Raw genomic sequence first — 18,353 nt, forward strand, 5'->3', positions numbered from 1 at the left:
GTTTCAGTGGCCAGTTCTACATTGGTACAAAGGCACAGAGCCCAAAAGGGGACAGCAAGACAGAGCTGGGGGGGTCTTTCTGCTCCCAATTTAACTTTAAAAAGTAGCACAGTTTTGTATTCCTGACTAGTAAAATGACCTCAGGTGAACAGGCACAGAAGTATTCAGATGTTTAATACCCAGCTATGAATGGCAGAGAAAAAGATAAGCAAATAAGAAGAGCAAAGAAAAGAAGAAAATGGAAAAAGATTTTTGAGGAAATATTGAATGTCAGCAGAAAAAAGCAAACTTCCTAGTGTGCCAAATTAGTGTGTCTTTCCACAGGTTTCAGGAGTCACACAAAGTACTTAAAATATAACAAAAAACAGAGACAGAGCTACTTCTACACCCTATTCCAAACTGCATTTTGCTGGGCATTGGGTAGGAAAACAGTCAGTAATGGATAAAAATCTTTTTGTTTTTCAAATAGGAAGACATGGGGTGAAACCACAGGAAGAAATTTCAACTACTGAATAAAGCACCAGATACTGAAATTTCAACTTTTTGCTAATGAATGAAGCTCACAAAATCACATGTTTGGCTCTTCTAAGATTCTCTATTTAAACTCTGGTAGTAGTAAAACAATATAATCTAAAATAGAAATGATCCTACTGTACTGTATTGGAAATCAGAAGATGGCAGAAAAATGAGTTACCACTTAAGTCTGAGGCACTGAATCCATTCTCATGTCAATGGCTGGCTTGGCAAAACCTCCTGCAGTCACTGCTAATAAATCCTGCTGCAAATTTCAAACTTCATTCACACTTGTCCAGACAAATTCGCTTCACCCCCTTCTCTTCATGACTGCTGGTCAGGGCAGCAACATTTTCTGTGAAAGAGACAAGAAGATTATTTCAAACAAATTTCCAATCTGATTTATTGTAAGTTTTCCTTGAGTGTCCTCCTGATCTCTTAAATGCTGTGAGAGAATTTTTTTTACAGAAAATACATTTGAATTCTTTTCAGGATTGTGGCTGAATAGCTGGCCCCCCAGACTTTTGTCCTTAACATTCTCATTTCTTTCCCATTCCCCAGGAGCACACTGCTGCAGCCTTCCTTTAACTTTATCTGCCCAAGGGCCATGCTGCAGCTCTGCAAGGAAGGCAGACTGGAGGCACAGGCTGAGGAACAGCCTCTAGAACCTACTGGAAGAATGAAGGGTTTTTCCTGGGAAAAGGAGGAGAGAGCTCTTTGGTGTTATTCAAGGAAACAGCACTGTCCAGTACTCCTGGGGTTTTGTTTGTGGGGTTGGTTTTTTCCCCTCCTCTGGTATTCTGCTTCTTGTGACTTTAAGTGTGAAGACGTTTGTGGGTGACAAAGTTGGCAGAAAGAAAGCAAACACAAATAATTTGTGTAACTGGAAGCCACAAATAACAAGGAGCAAAGCACTTAAACTTGTGTGCAAAGCCAACACAGCCTGGTGAGGGCACAGACTGAGCAGCACAACCAGAACTCCTTGACAACGATTACCACCACAAAAGAACTTTTTAGGACATTTGAAAGGAAGATTCTGAAATAGCTCTGCAGATGAGCAGCAACAAGTGAGATGAATAAGAATTATCCAAAGAGAAAACACACATTATGTGCTTGACAATAATAAGAAGGGTGAACACCCTGGCATTGAAGGCAGGTAAGGGAATAGCCACTAAATCAGACTCCAACTTGTGGCTAAATAGAGACATTAGAGATGAGGAAAAAACTTACTCTGGATGGAGAAGGAATCTTCTTCTAACCCAACTGTTCCCAACCAATTTGCTTTTGCAGATGGGATTAGCCAGAAATAGGATGCAGGAGAAGAACAGGAATGAAAACTGAGCCCTGCAAAGCCTCCAGAAGGAATGTTAAGGGAACATCACAATCCTGAGAACCTCACACAGCAGCAAACTTTTTCTTTGCATATTATCAAGTTATTTGAAATAGAGAAGAGAGCCCAGAAGAAAAGAGAAATCAGCCAACACTTTGTGGCATGGAATGGCCACAATGAAAGATTATTTGAAGTCTCAGCGTAAGGGATGTTGTTTGTGTAAAATTTTAACCCCTTCCAAAATGTTTTTTGTTGGCTAGAAAACAAGAGACTGGGAATTCTGTGGATTCAGGCAGAATGCTGCAGTTCAAGGAGCTGGCTGGGGGAGGAGGGGGGGATGGATTTCTCCTCCTTTAGTGCCCACCAGCCTGCAGAACCTTTTCCAAATTGTGGGCACCTCTGTGCACGTCTCTATAGGGAGCTCCAAACCAGGAAACATTGCCAGAGCTGTAGCTATATAATAAAATACCAACAATTACATGCATTTTTAAATGTTAGCTGCATGCAGGTGTTTATACTTCTGTCCTGAAATTCTGCAGGCTTTGCCCAGCAGTACAAAGGGCTCCCCTTGCCATTTGCCTTCACTTGTGGAGCTGCACTCCAACAGCTCTGGCACAGCTGGAGATGGCAGAGACTCACTGCCACAGCTGGATATAAATCTGGTGTTCCTGTGGCTTGTGAGGATCACTGAGGTGTTTTATAGGTGCCACAGAAAACATTATATCTCCAACATCAGCATAGTGCACATTAAAGGGTAGCTAGGGCAACAGGTGGCACAGAGATCACAGACACAGTTGTCATTGTACTCACAAGCAGCACAGGGACTTGAAAACCACAATCTACCCCTCAAAAAGACATGACTCAAACCACTCCATATTCACTTCTGTTCCAGTGCCCAGTACTACAGATTCATTTAAAACAGTTGAAATTAATTAATTAAGATGATGTGCAATGCTTTTTAGCTGCTGCTCCAAAGAGGCAATTCACATGGGTGGAGTGAATGATGCTGCACAAGAGTCCCTCTCCATCTCCCTTGGCTCTCCCCGGAGGCTGGGGCAGGAGAAGCCCTGTGTGAAGAGCTGCCATGTGACTCGGGCCCCTCTGCTGTCCTCACAGCACAAAGGGCAGGAAGGCTCAACAAATGATTCACAAACCATTCCTGCACACATCTCACAGACCATCCCTGCACACACATCTCACACACCATCCCTGCACACACCCCGAGCAGCTCCTGGCCTGTCAGGCTGAGTGTGACAGCCAGGGGTAAAGGGGCACCTCCTCACAAGATTAGGAGCAGGAAGGCTGTTTCAAACCCCTCCATCTGAATTGTGATTCCTGACTGTGTAAGGAGGCAAAAATGGAAGCAAATCCACAAGGAAACAAAGCTTCATTTGGGAAAGGTTTTTCCTATTCATGATGATGGCAAGTGAATTCTTCCCGAGCTGTGAACAACTGGTGATGCTTTAGTGTTCAGTACATGGCCTGATTTTATCATAAAAGCTCATCCTGGCCTTCAGCTGGCTGTCAGATTTGCCAGGCTGGTAGGATTCTGGCAACACTTGTGCTGTTTAATGTCTCAGCATGTTGTATCTTGGACACAAACCCCTGCAAAAATGCCTAACTATAAATATTTATGTTTGTTATCCTTTTTGCATGATACAGTAAATAGAGGGGAAACAGATTTTTTCCAAATGGACTGAGTCAGAGAAGCATGACAACATCACAGGGTCAATATCCACTAGCAAAACATTCCACTAAACCACGGGATCCCCTCAGTGGAATCCCACACACACCATGAGCGGGGCAGCTTTGCCCAGGAGGCTGCAGGGACCCTCTGGCACAGCAAACTCTGCCCCCAGGAACTCCCAGCCCCCATGGGGACACTGCTGGGGGCTGCTGCTGAGCTCCTGAGGTCACTCAGGTGGTATTACACAGCCATTGAGCAGGGAATGGAGAGATGTGTTCTGCTTTCAGAGCAATAACTTCTTCACTTCCAGATTGTCTCCTAGGGCAAAGAAATGCTGCACACAGAACACATCCACTCTTGGAGGAGATAGGGAAAGGGAATGCATCAGTACAGGGAATGTGCAGCTCCTGACAGATTTGTTTTTAATACAAATTCATAGAGGTACACAAGAGACTCCAGAAAAGTTTAAAAGTCAGAACTTCTGATACTTTAAAAAAATATTAAATATGTGATGACTGTTTAAAATAGAACTGATTCATGGGGAGAAAGGAAGTACTTAATGACTTGCTCATGCTTAAGGACTCTTCAATAAAACAAGTATCTGTTACTCATGCGTTTGAAGGATTTGCTGCTCCCGAACTACTGATTTGAAAAGCTTTTGACACAGCAAGATGAAGACACATCCCCAAGGGCTGCTGTGTGAGCTGAAAGCCTGTGTGCTCTCAAACACTCTTCCTTTCATTGAAGAAGGGAAAGATTAGCAAGAGGAAGAAAAAAAAAATAAAGACTGAGTTGTTTTGGCTTTGGAAATGAGGTGTCAGTAAGATTTTCTGGCCTGAAAAACCACCAAATAACCCCAAATTATCATGTCAAGAAGTAGTGATAGAATTTGAGACCATCAGAGGCCATCCAGGCCCTCATCTGCATCTCTCCTACTGTAATTTTATTCATTAATTATTGGCCTAATATTACAGACCTAATACCATTGAAATAAGAGAAGAAAATTAGCAGAAAAGACAGAAATTACAACTAGTCACCCTCCATCCTTATGAATGAATCACATAGTACAAACTTCAAACACAGGGTTTATCAAAGCTTGGCCAAAATGCAATTTTGGCTCTGAGATAGGCAGGAACAATGAAGCAACATAAGCCTCTGCTCCATTTTTACCGCTCTGTGCTCCAACAAGCACAATTTCTTCTCTCAGCAGCTCCTGGAAACCTAGACTGTTATTGGGATTTCATGTTCCTGAAAGCCCTATGAATAGCTGAATGGGGCTTTCCAGAGGAGGGCTCTTGGCACAGCCAGCCCAGCTCAGGTAGCAGCAGGGACACCGGGAGAAGGGAAAGCTGGCAGCTGTGGCAACAGGAAAACTGAGAGCAACAATAAACTGCCCCCAGTGCCAAAGCCTCAAAAGGCTGTTTATGCAACTTTCTTTCACAAACTAACCCCAAAACTTGCACTGGGATTGCAATTTGCATTTCAGCCCGCTCTCCCCCCGCCCCCGTTTGCTGTTTGCCCAGTTTTATTAGAACCATCTGCAAGATCCTCCCCTTCCAATTTCTTGTGTCGGTTCATCTGGCAGCTGCACTTTCTCATCTATTCAAAAAATCTTTGTTTCAAAGTTGTTGAGACAGAAGGTCTTTGACAGGCTAAAAATCATCTTGAAAATCAACACAGAAACCACATCATATGCTGTTCTGTACAGATTGAAGGGGAAGAATGGAAGCTGAAATAAATAAATATATATATTTTTTAATGGGAAGATAAATGAGGGTTTTGGGGATCAAGAAAAATTTTACCAACTCTATTTATCTAACAAAAGCCCCAATTTACTGAAGTACTGCAAGTTGCCACTGCAGAAAGGGTTTCAGGCTCGCCATTATTACTGACAGAATAAGAGAAATGCAGAGAAGTATTTCCTTACAGCAGCTCTTGGCAAAAGATAAGTGAGGGGAATGCAAAGGGAAGGAGGAATGTTGGTGAAGTGAAGTAGCAGGGTTTGACTCATTTTTTTTTAAACATGATACAAGTATTACAAGTTTTTGAATATAACATGCTTTGCAATCCCTTTCATTAGCTGGGGCATGGTGCTGCTTAAACTTCCATCTTTCACTGTAACCCTCCTAAAGATCCTCGTTCCTTTCTGTGGAGAGATATCCCTGCTGTCACCAAGCTGTCCATCCTGGGGGGACAGCTCCTGCTGCAGCACAGGCCAGGGCACTGCTGAGAAATGGCACAAACCCTGGGCCCTTCATTGCTTTGGGTATTTTTCTTCTCCAAATTGTTTCTGCAGAAGAACGGCACAACCTTCACTTTTGGGGATTCACAGAGAATTCTCTTCCAGATTCCTCTCAATCTCACATTCTTAATAAAGCAAATTCACCTCAAGTATGAACACAAAATAGTCGAGGAACACCACTCCAACTTTCCCATTTAGATTAATACAAACATTTTTCTTACATTGCTGCTGTTTAAAAGGTAACAAATAACTACAGACAATATTCACTTGCCATAAAATACTGCTCGTACACGTGTGAATTTGAGGAATCTGTGACATGAACTGAACTATTTCAAGTCTCCCAGAGTGGCAGCAATGCTGGCAATAACTTTCTCCACATTTGCAAGAGCTGCCTTAAACTCTCCATCACATCCCAGCCATCTCCCCTGACCTCTCTGATCCTGCTTTATACAACCTCCAGCCCACGTCTTCCCTAAGCAAATTCCCAATTCCTTGTTTAACTAAACAAGACCATTTAAAATATCTCAAGCACTCTGACAAGACTTCTACACTGTGATTTGCCATTTTCTTCCCACACTTTCCTTTCAATACTAATAGAACATTTTTGGGTTTAAATAAAAGTATTAAGCAGAATTTCAAAATTGCCATGAACAAATTGGCTTATCTTCTTTCTTGAACTTTATCATAGAACACAAACAATTTCAGTGCTTTTAATTGCACAGGCTCTAAGAAAAAAAGATGCAAATGTAATAATTTGACAGCTCATGCAAGGCAGACTTTTAAAGTATTTTCAGAAATACTGGAAATAGCATTATCCCAATCTAACTTTATAAATTTTATTTGCAAATAAAAAATTAAAAACACAGACCTGAAAAGATTTAACCAAATCTATATATTTCACTGAATAATATAAAAAAAGTAGATCTGCTCTTGAAAAAGCATCCTGGAATCTCTCAGGGGTATTAATGGAATAACCACAGAGTTTGTGCTTTTGTGATCAACTAATAGGAGAGATTTTTATTGAAACACTTAACATTACTTTTGTTAGCATATATTCACTCCAGTGGCTTATTAGAAGTTTTGGTTAAAATGAGACATCTTGTGAAAGCAAGAAAGCTGAACAAAAGCAAAATCTGAGACACCAAGCTTGAAATTTCTCTTCCCCCCAGCCTGGCATGAATTCCAAAAAAATACCATTTTGATGAATAATCTCTTCCAAATCCTCTTTCCCAGTCACTTTTGATCTTTAGAGAATATATACATTTATATAAGCCAGAAACAACCACAAAAGCAATTCAAACCCCCATCTCAATGCATACCCCTGTTTCAAGGTATCATGAATATATTAAGCTAAAATTGCAAACAAAGGAAGGCTTGGGACTATAAAAAAAAATTACACCCTGCTGTTAATGCCATTTTTCTTGCTCTTGAATACGTGATGTCGATTCCCTGGTTTCCATTCAGCAAATAAAGCTGTGAAATGGCAGTGGATTTTCTGCTCCAAGTGCAGGCCCACATCCAAACAATTCAAACATTAAAACTTGGGGCTGCCAGCCTCAAATATTCCCTCCCACAGGAAAAACCACTCCTGGATGTACCACAGAGGTTATCAGAAAATCTTATTGAATTGGGGTTAGAGGAGAAAGCGGCAGATAGAACGTGTGCATGGCATTCTCCTCATGGAATCTGCTCCTACAGAATGAAATTCCTGAGAGCAGAGGCTGCTGTGAGCCTGCTGAAAGCTTCATGCCATGGACAAGGGAAAATCTGGGCAAATCCTGCTGAAAGCTTCATGCCATGGACAAGGGCAAATCTGGGCAAATCCTGCTGAACAGCTTCATGCCATGGACAAGGGCAAATCCAGAGTCCGCAGCATCAGAGGGACTGCAGAACTCTGCACAGCTGCCACAGGAGCCCCAGGACAAACCCAACACAAATGAGCACAGCAGCTACCAAAGGGCAGGGGGTTGGTTAGTGCAGCCTCTGCAGCCCCTGGAGCTTGGGGGGACCCACTGCCACGGGCTGCACCTCTGTCCTGGGCACACAGCCACAGCTCCTTCCTCCCCAGGCTAAGGCAGAGGATCCAGCTCTTGATTCCCATTCTGTACTCTCATGACTCTGTCAGAACAATCCTGCCCTGTCCCTGGCCTGTCCAACACCAGCCCTCCCAAAACACAGGAGTTCAGGCCAGGCAGGCAGCTCAGCTTGAGCACAAGCCCTCTCTGGAGCCCAGAGCCAGCATGCCCAGCACAGAGGGCTTGTGGCTGCAGGAACAGCTTCTCACACAGAGCTGGAACATTCCAGAGATGTGTGGGACCGAGCTCTTCCCACAGCTACAGCCAGACTAAGAACACTCACTGCAGCAGGAAGCTGGAGAGAAATGCTTTAGCTGAATTCTTCTCATCGCTCAAGTCAGAAATGCAATCTTTACTTAAATGTTAAGCCATATACATGGGCCATTAGTCAAAGTTCCTGTTCTTTTTTTAATAGCTTTACCAGGTTTGACATTTTGTAATGCTATTATTTTAAGTCTGGTCTGGTCTAGAATTCAAATATTAGGAAAATGATTTTCAAAAGACTATGCTAAAATATCTTCCTCATATTGCTATCATTTGTCAAAGTTTTGCTTAAAAGCCGGTATTAAGATAAATGAAATGGATCAAGAATGGAATACTTCCAGGAACATAAATGATGGTTAAATTAAGCTTGTGACAAGAGCCAATCCACACATTTTGACTTCTCAGTGAAGTAACATTTGACCTTGCAATGAGAAAGGCACTCATATACTATGTAAATCTAAAGGAAGAAAATACATCAAAAAGTGAACTCAATTGGTTGAAAGAGCCAGAAGGCAAAAAAAGGCAACAAGTGGTGAAGGTGAGGGAGAATGTCAGAAATCAAACAGCAGCTCAGGGAAAGGGCCAGAACTGTAGGGTCAGTCAGCAGAATAAGCAGAGTTTGAAGACAGGTCAGAAGGCACGGTGCACTGAATGTAAAACCTGAGTGAACACTGACAAATTGAGCAGAACCAGCTCTACTTGCTGCAAAGCCTCCTTAAGGCAAACAGCACCGGGGTGACACAGTGCTCCCTGCAAAGGCCTGAGGGCATGGGAAACAGGCTCTGTGATTCCTTCCTGGGCTATTTCTCTCCCTCAAGTACTTAAGGCATTTTCCCTTGTTCTGACTGCAGTTTAAAAATACTGATGGCAAACAACTACAGTTGTAATAGGGAACTTCAAGTAGCACTTAATATTTCTGAAGCATTAAGATACAGAGTATGCATTTAAATAGCACAAAATGCAGCAAGTGTTCAGTGGCTCCAGATTTTTTTTCCCAGTTATCTGAAATACTCTTGCCTGAGCTGCATACATAGCTGCCCTGCTCACCACCAACCATTCACCCACTGCACCACGGCCTAAGATTGAATGTACCAGGCAAACCACATCATAACCCAAAGCACTGCCATCTTTCAAACACTGAAGAAAAGCAAGATTATTTCTTTAAGCTCTCTCTTGCTAGAGACAGGTTGGGCATTAGTGGTTTTGGCAGCTGTATGAAACAGCTGCAGCTGGAAACAATTGGTGCTGAGCAATCGGAAACAGGCGAGGACAGAGGACAATACACTGCAAGTATTGCTCCCGTTCTGGCTTGTCATTAGACACAGGAGAGCTTGCTGCAGCCTCACTTCTCCAACAGCATTTGCTTAAAAAAGAAGAAAAAGATACTGAAATTTAGTATCAAGATCAATATAAGGGTTATGCACTTGCATTGATAAGTATTGTTATGGACAGGGAGACTCTGAGAAGCTTTAATTGTAAACTCCCTTGCCAGAGAAAAGTGGTTGTTTGAATCCTGCAGTTAAAGAAAAATGAGGCAAAAATCAAAAGAGGGTAGTAAAGGACTATCAGAAGAGTAATGCAAATGGTGACACTTGAGAACATCCACAGCTGACAAACAGTCCACTGGGAATACCCAGAAAGGAGAAACAGGTATCAGCAGTAAGGATGAAATCCTGGATCACAAGGAAGAACTGCTGGTGAACAGGAACCATTTGCCAGGTTGGTGCAGACCACAGGGCCAAAGGAACACAGTTCAGGGTGCTAAAGCAACTGCCCAGGGTGAGGTGACCTCAGTGAGTGTTATACTTCAATAAAACAGTTACCAAAGCTACAGAGGAATCTTTTAAATGCTCCTCTAGAAAATGATTTTATATGTTAGCCCAGAATAAAATTCCAAATTGGAACAGCAAGTTACTTTTTCAAGCATTTTACTCCTAAACACAAATTTAAGGGCAAAGGACTTGACTGCCATGGAAAAGCTCCATCTGTGCAGGATAAATTACGGACTAGAAGGGAGGACACAATTCAGCTGCTGACATTTGAAACAACAGAGGTAATAAACTGCAGATTTAGCAAAGCTGCCTAATATCAAAGATGTTGAGAAGAAGATCAGAAGGATCACAAATACCTCAAGGAGAGCCCCAGAGAGGACAGAAGTGGTTACAGGATGCCAGCAGCTGAATCCAGTGTGTTCCGAGGCACCAGCAGCTCCACCTTCCCCAAACTCACTGCCACCTCCATCAGCAACTTGGAGACTTCTGTGAAAGAACTGGGGTCTCTGTCCTTCATATTCCTGCATGGAATTTTCCTTTAGAAATTCATCCAATTACCTTTTGAACCCATTTACAGTCCCATATCCACAACATCCTGTGGAAGGACATTCCACAGCTTCTCAGCTTTGTGCGTTTGTTTTGAGCTGCCAGGTTCTTGTCAGAAAACAAAAAAGAAACCAGATAAGAAACTTGGTTCCTTTATCACCTCTATTTATTTTTCCTATGCCATAATGGTTTGTGATTTCTTTTCCAGGCCCTCTCAGCCTGCCTTGCAGTGGAAGTGTCCTGTTGTATTTGTGCTGAGTGGATGCTGCTCCATACCTCCAGCTCCCCACCCTGCATTCCTCTCCTGCATTCTTTTCAAGTGAAGCTGTGTGTCATATTCAGAAGCTTTTGAGAAGAGGATGAAAGAATTCTAGAGCAGTAAGAACAAAGAGGCGTGTTTGAAGGGAGAGAAAACTTATTTAGGGAAAAAACACAGGAAATAAAAGAAGTTTCACTGTGATTCTACACGTTTGCAAGCAGAATTGTTCAAGCATTATTAAAAGATACAAAATAGGGAACAAACTGAAAGATCTGTAGTAGCAATCAGCTTATTTTTCTGTGCCTTCATGCTTTACAGAGCTGAAATAATTTCAGTGTGCTCTGTTTCCCCTTCAAATGAGCATTTCACCACAGTTTGTAACCTCCCAGCTCATCTAGAAAAGGGCACCAGTGCTAGAGGCAGACACTAATGAGCCTCTGTATTCCAAGTGTATGAATATACTGAAACAATAGAAATAAAGGCAGTGAAACAGATTGCAAAGAACTGGACAGTGGCTGCTGGTAAAGGAGGCTGAAAAAGAATTACTTGTCACTGTACACTTTTAATGTTGTAGGAGTAATACCTGGAACTCAATTTTCCAGTATTAAAAGCCAACTGGGATCTTTATCACTCACTTCCAAAAGTACAAAACATCCCTGAAACCCTGGAGCAGCACTGTGATCCAGCACCCAGGTCAGGCCCCCCTCAGGTCCCACTGAAGCACTGCTGCCCCAGGTAAAGCTGCTTTTCTCACCTTATCACCACTACCTGGCTGTAGGTGGGCACTGGGCATGAAACAGCTCCTGGCAGCTTTTCTTTACTAAAGGAGTCCTCAGTGAAGCCCAGCTGAGGGCAGGTAGGTCACTGCAAGTACAGTCCCCCTTGGAGAAAACATCTTGGATTAAAAGCTGCTGCAAACCACACCCATGGCAGGCCCTGCTCCTCTCGGGATCTGCTCTGAAGGTTTGGTCAGCCCAGACATGGACATTGTTTATTTGCTGCCACAAAAAGTGTCCTATTAACATTTTTGAGGAACACCCCACTTCTAATCTCTGGTGAGCATCTCAAATACCCAAAACTATATTATCAAAAAGAAAAAGAAAAAAAGGCAAAAGGAAAAATCCCACAGGAGGCACACACAAAACATTCCATGCTATTGCATCCCTGGGTTCCAGAACCCCACACACGAATTTTACAGTATATTTTTTCAGATCACAAATGTGCTCATAAATGCTGTGAATTGCATTTAAAATGTTGGCTTCCATTATTTAACAAAAAATCCCAGCAGGTGTCATTCATGAGAATATTTAAATTTTTGTAGTCTGCCACAGCAATCTCAATTTTTTTGTTGTTAAGTTACACCAAGTGTATTTTATATTTTCCCAAGAGTAAGACAGAGGAAAGGAAAAAAAGATATTCCAGTGCTACTCTGTGTATGTACTTGAGAGCTTTCCCACTTGGAAATTAACTTTAGAACTGAATTTTGGCGGGTGTAAGATTTTTGCCTTCTTTGTAAAATCCTTCTAATTTGGCAGAGTTAGGACAGTTTGAAGAAAAACACCAACTCTGTTTATATTTTCAGTACGTTATCTTAAGTGTTGATAAAATTCAGTATTTACTGAATACACTTCAGGACATTGGAAACTAGGGAAGGGGTATTTGCCCTTGATTATAGCAGGTCAGGACTGGAAGAAACACGAGGTTTTCCACATATGACTGTTTTTGAAAATAGGCACAGAAACAGGAGAAAACCCAATGATATCTGCATGTCAGGTAACACTTCTGATATTTTAAAACTTTTCAGCATATATGACTTCATAAACTTGATGCTGCTATGAAGAGCTACAGGCAATGGAAATAAAATGAGTGCTGTGCTGGTTTGCAGTGGGAATTCTTCCCAGCTCCCCACTGCCCACTCTGCATAAACCCATCAAAGTCTGATGCTCTGCCATGATTTCCCCACTGTAATCTGCTGCCTATTATTCTCTCAAACCCCATCTGCAGGTCATTTTTCTATCAAATGAGCTGGTTAAAATTCCTTCTTCCTTTTTATTTAAACCTAGGGGAATTTCAAATAGTCCAGCACTAACCGACAGGAATTTATTTTAACCATTATTTAAAACACCAGCAGCTTTGCACGACTACAGTTTAACAGCTCTGATGGGTTTCATGCAGTCTCCCTTCACTTTATCTCCTCTGACACAGGCATTAGCATCCTGGGAGCCCAAGTATGGCTCAGAGAGTCATTGCCATTGCCTTTATTCTCTTTTAGGCTCAGGCCTCTTTCCACACAGAATTTGGAGCATTACACAAATTTTCTATGGACAGAAAAGCATGTACTAGTGTGAAAATAGCTATATAACAAGTAAAAATATTTAGAAATGTATGCTAAGGTAAATCCTCTTTCCCTTTATAATTTAAGAAATTTTGAGGTGATTTTCCTTATATAAAGGAAGCAAACTGATTATTCCCTGATTTTTGAGGAAGGAGATACTTAAGAGTTAAAATTCTGCATGTGCATTTTGAACTGAAGCTTTTTCCTCTACCAGATACCACTGTGAGTGAAAGCATCACACTTGTCAGCACTTACCTCCATGCCAGAGGCTGAGAGGGAGCATGACCTGGATGGGCTTGCTTCCTAAAGCCTGTATTTGAAGTGATCTAACAGGGTCCTGTGCAGACTGGCTGCTTCTCACAGGCTGCCACACACACTCAAACTCTGCAGCCAAAAAGCAGCTGTTCAGCAAGAAGCTGTAGAGAAATGTATTTTTGCAGACTGCAGCTTGAGAACCTCTTGTAGGAAGCCAACAGAATAAAAGACAATGGAAAACTGTTGGCAGTGATGGGGCTTGAAAATAATGAAGCTTAACATGGCTTACTTTTTCTTGTATGTGTGAAGGAAGAGAGGCAGGTGAGAGAAGCAGGATGGCCAATGCTATCACAACATGCTTCCCTAAAAAACCACCTTTGGAGCACTGTGACAAAGCCACCTAACCAAAGCATCAGGTGTCTGTACTTCAGTGCAAATGCTTCTTTGTGAGTTTCAGAAATTACACTTAAACTACAGGTTCACAAAAACCATTCACCACAAAAACCAATCACCGAAAACACCCAGTACAGGCATCAGGGTTCTCCTCCTTTTAGCAAAATGCCTTTAGGTGTGGGTTTGCAAGCTAAAGTAATGTTTCCTTTTTGGATTCTGAGCTATGCACACGCTCATGGCAGTGCTGCAGCTTGGCTTGGGTTTCACTGAGCTGAGAGCTGACACACACAGAGCAGTGAAGGTGTGACACACAGCGCTGGTGCCACAGGCAATGCTCCTTATCTGCACCACCTGTGGCACTGAGTGAAGTCACACAGGCTGTCCTGACAGATGACAGGCAGGATTCAGCCCTTTCCCTGCCTCTGCTGTCAGCTCTGCTTCCTCTTCTGTGCCCACCCACTCCTCACACAGCAGGGAGCTCTGTGCCCTTGCCAGGCTCTGCTCCCGAGCTCCTGCGGAGATCTGAGGTGGCAGCACCACCGTGGCTGGGGAGGAAGGGCACGGGCAGAGTGCTCAGGAGCAGCAAGATCCGCCCTGGATCTTACAGAGTCCTTACAGAGCCTCTGAGGGTGCTCTCCCCACTGTCTGCTCTGACTGATCACTGTGCAAGCCACACAATGGCACACACACACACCAACAACTGCAGAGCTGCCAGCTTGGCTCTAGCCTAGAGAAAAACAAAGGGAAAACCAGGTGGAACACCTGATCCTCGAGGAATCCTTGTCTTCTTCATTTGCCCAAAGCTGAGTCAGTGGAGCAATGTGCACATGGACACAGAAGCTGCTGCTGTGGCTCAGGGGGCTGCTCCTGGTCCACAAAGGGCACCAGTGACCAACACCTGCAGTGCAAACACCACCTTCTACAGTGCTCCTCAAAGAGGCTGCAACCTGCAAACCTGGCCCACAAAAGCTGCACCAGGAAAACCTCATTGCATGGAACTTCAGCAATCAAGTCCTGTGCCTGAGCCTCAGCAGCATCAGATGAGTATGCTTTGATTTAATTTATCTTAGTCAGGACCTGACCTGGGCTAAATCAGTACAGAGATCTGAAAAAAAGAGACCCTGACGGTGGTTGTTGTCACTTTTGTTGTGTGTGTCCCATTTACATATCACTTATTTTTCGGCAAAACCTTCATTTTTAGGCTGTGGCTCCATTATAACTTTATCAGCAGGAGAACAAACTTACACAACTCCTACCTTTTCTCCCCAAGCTGTTTGCTCCCATGCCAGCCCAACCACCCAAGACCACATGGGTTTATGCTGGCAGTTGGTTTTTTTGGCAGGATTCTCCTTCCCCAGCTGAATCACTTTCCTGGCTGGGTTCACCAACATGTGCTGGCACAGCACAGGAGACAGCACAGAGAGGAAAGGAATGACCAGGAAAAAACAGAAGTCAAGCTTTACTGGGCTGCAGTGCCACCACAGACACAATCCCAGCTTCAATTACCTTCCTGTTCTACACCTGAGATGAGCTACAGAAACGTTTAAGAATGGGGAAGAGTGATGTTAAACTAAAGATGAGGGAGGGATTCAGAGCAGCAGCATTTAAATGGTTAAATCTTGAGAGGACATCTTTTAATCATCCCACAAGTCACACAAATTCTAAGTTCCACAGAAAATTTAAACACACTTCAGTCTGCCAATGCAAATATACTATTTGATATCAGTCTTCAGAACAGGGCCATAAAAGTTGCCCAAACTAATGATTTACTACTCAATGCCCAAAAACATTTCTAGGCTTTGTAATTCCAAGTTTGGCCACATTATCCTCCCAAATGTACAGAAAGCAATATCTCTTTTGTCAATAATGCCATCACTGAACAGTATCATTCCAGAAATCGTGCAAAGAAATATCAATTTGGTTAAACACCAGAGTTCAAGAAAATGCCTTAATTTACAATAAAAAGTGGCTTCAGAAGAAGACAGGGATGGATGTGGAATTGAGGATTTGGTATTTTTGGAGACACTACGCTTTGGCGTTTGCAAGAACAGTTCCAAGGGATGCCAAAGTGCTGGCTGAGTGCCAGCAGAGCTGAGCACCATGCTGGCAGTTGCTCCAGGAGCAGGGAATGCCCATCAAGGCTGTTACACACCAGCAGCCTGCAAAGGGAAGGATTTCCCAATTTCCAGGGACTGCTGCAGACCCCAGGAAGGGGATGGGGACAGCCAGCTGCCTGGAAGCCCTTCTGAGTCCTCAAATGCCCATTAGGTCAGCAGCCAAACATTTCCATAATTTCCTGCTTCTCAAAAAGGCTGTGGCCCACAGCCCACAGGTAGGAGTTACTTAGGCTTAGGAAATGATCTAGCAATAAATCTAGGCAGAAATCCTTCATGGTCTCATCTGAAGTTCAGCATTAAAGGGACTCCAAGGAGACATTTGGACATCATGGCAATCTGGCAGCTTTGCAGAACACATTTGACTGCTGAGCTGTGCAATGATAAATACACAGACAGACAAACCGAATGCCCCACATCCATTAGGCACTTACAGCCACTTTGCCAACACATCAAACCAATAAACACTGAATAAATATCACTATTTAGCCCACCATCTAAGCTGTGTTGTCCAAAAAAGTGGCCATAAACTACCGAGTTTTATGCTAACCCTAAGTTCTGATGACTAATCTGGTTCTTTCATTCCAGCACAATGAAAGACAATGGACACAGGGGCTGATTGGATGCTGGAAACTACAGCTCTTGTGTGAGCTAATCCTTGGGATCTCAGCAGCTCCAAGCAGACAGTGGGGGAAGGTCCCATGCTTATGACTCATGCTACCATTTTTCTCTCTCCTATTGTTTTGCAAATTCTCTGCTTAATCTAAAATCCATTTCAACTAGAAACTTCCAGGCTCAGTGGAAACTTGAAGATAATATATTCCTTCAAAAGGGTGTGGATCTACAACCCTTGAAATCAATATAAATCTGGGCTGGCACTGCCCTGCCCTTGTCACTGGCCTCTGCTCCTTCCCATGCTTGCATGATCCCACAGAGAGCAGATCCAGATGTGACTCAGCTGGAAACCAGGGCAGTGCCACCACGAGGAGCCACAGTGATGGAGGACATGTCACAAGATGAAGTTGTGGCAATCCAGATTTAGACAAATCTAAGTGGAGGTCTACCACTAAGAGTTATTAATCATCCTGAATGAGCCATATCTTAAAGGAAATGGGCATCCTGAGCTTTGGGTTTCGTTTTAAGGTATTGATTTATGTCCCTAAAACATTTTAAACCTGTACATTAGCAGAAAAGTTATCCTACATAAACTGGTAATATATTCTCTTAATGGGATACATAGCAATGAAATTTTGTCTCACTAGATCTTTAAGAGCAGATTCAAACTTCAAGGATTATGAGTTCAGGCAGGATAATGCCCTGATGGCTGGCAGTAACACTTGGAAGCTGGTTTTGATAATAGGTAGGATACCACACTAGCCCCACTCAACTCTAGGAATCTTTTCTGCTTCGTTGCTTTAGCTTAGTTTAACAGCCCATTTTTGAGTGGTAAAACAGTAGTGGAAATGGCAATATATTTATGAAGACACGCTAAATAAAATTGTATTACTTTTACAAGGAAAAGCAATGGATTATACCAAAGTTATAACAAAAACCCCGTGCATCTGTAAGAACAGTGAGAGAACTGCAAGACAGGATTCCATTTGCCTCCCAAGACAACTTTTCATGCTGGGTACCCATGGCATGAAGCCAAACACACCTTCAGAAACAAATGCACTATGTGTCAGATATTTTAATATCACCTTTCTATGCAAAGCATTTCTATTGGCCTACCACCCTCTGCCAGACAGGGAAATTCCCACTAAATCATCAATAATACATCCAGGCAGCCATCAGTCCACCTGCTAATGAGCAGTTCTAGCACACAGCACCTATCCAGAGAAATCAGGCCTGGAAGATGAGAGCATAGCCCTTAATAATTTACAAGACTCATTAACCTTATCCCATAAGACAAACAAAAAGAATGTGGTATCTACTCAGATTTCCAGACCAAACCAAGATACAGTGTTTCAGAGGCCATTAGGATGTATCAGTCAATAAATACTCTCCAAATGTTCTTCTGTGGAATGACCTGGCAGCCAAAGTACCATCCATCTCTAAAAGCCTGTATTATTAGAGACACAACATCAGGAACCTTAAGAAACTTGCATTGCTGAAAATGAGATTGAAAAGGTTTGAAAATTATTCAATATGCCAAATGCTAAACAGTCTTTTGAATTTGCTATTTTAAGTAGACAAAACCAGTCTGGTTCTGCATAGAATAAATACCAGCCCTCTACAAATGTCAAGTGTGCCCAGGGACAGAACTCACATCCAACATCAAATACTCACTCTGGCAGCACAACACAGAACCAGGAGTGGGGGAAAAGACAGCCCAGGGTCTTGTCCTGGGACTAAACACTGAGTTCTGTACCTGGCCAAACAGGGCATCCCTCTTCCCATAGACATTCCTCACCCAGGGATTGGTATGAGGATCTGGGAAGGAATTATGATGATGCAGTTTGGTCTGCAGTTTATGAAAACTGACAAAACCAACCCTAACACAAATTGCTTGGTTTTCATGGTGTCTCCTGCTACAAACACACACCTTACTGCTACAAAACTGCTTTT

At 42.8% G+C, this 18,353-nt stretch overlaps 1 protein-coding gene across 3 annotated transcripts in view; it reads right to left on the reverse strand.

Moving 5' to 3' along the window:
- PEAK1 (pseudopodium enriched atypical kinase 1) overlaps positions 1-18,353 on the reverse strand; it is a 110,528-nt gene that overhangs the window by 62,242 nt on the left and 29,933 nt on the right. For all 3 annotated transcript variants that reach the window (XM_084213971.1, XM_084213970.1, XM_084213972.1), the window contains exon 2: positions 695-868. The gene's annotated coding sequence lies outside the window, so the exon portion shown is untranslated. The remainder of the gene's footprint in view (positions 1-694; positions 869-18,353) is intronic.

The sequence above is a fragment of the Fringilla coelebs genome (genome assembly GCF_963513975.1).
Source record: "Fringilla coelebs genome assembly, chromosome: 12".
NCBI classification, from domain to species: domain Eukaryota; kingdom Metazoa; phylum Chordata; class Aves; order Passeriformes; family Fringillidae; genus Fringilla; species Fringilla coelebs.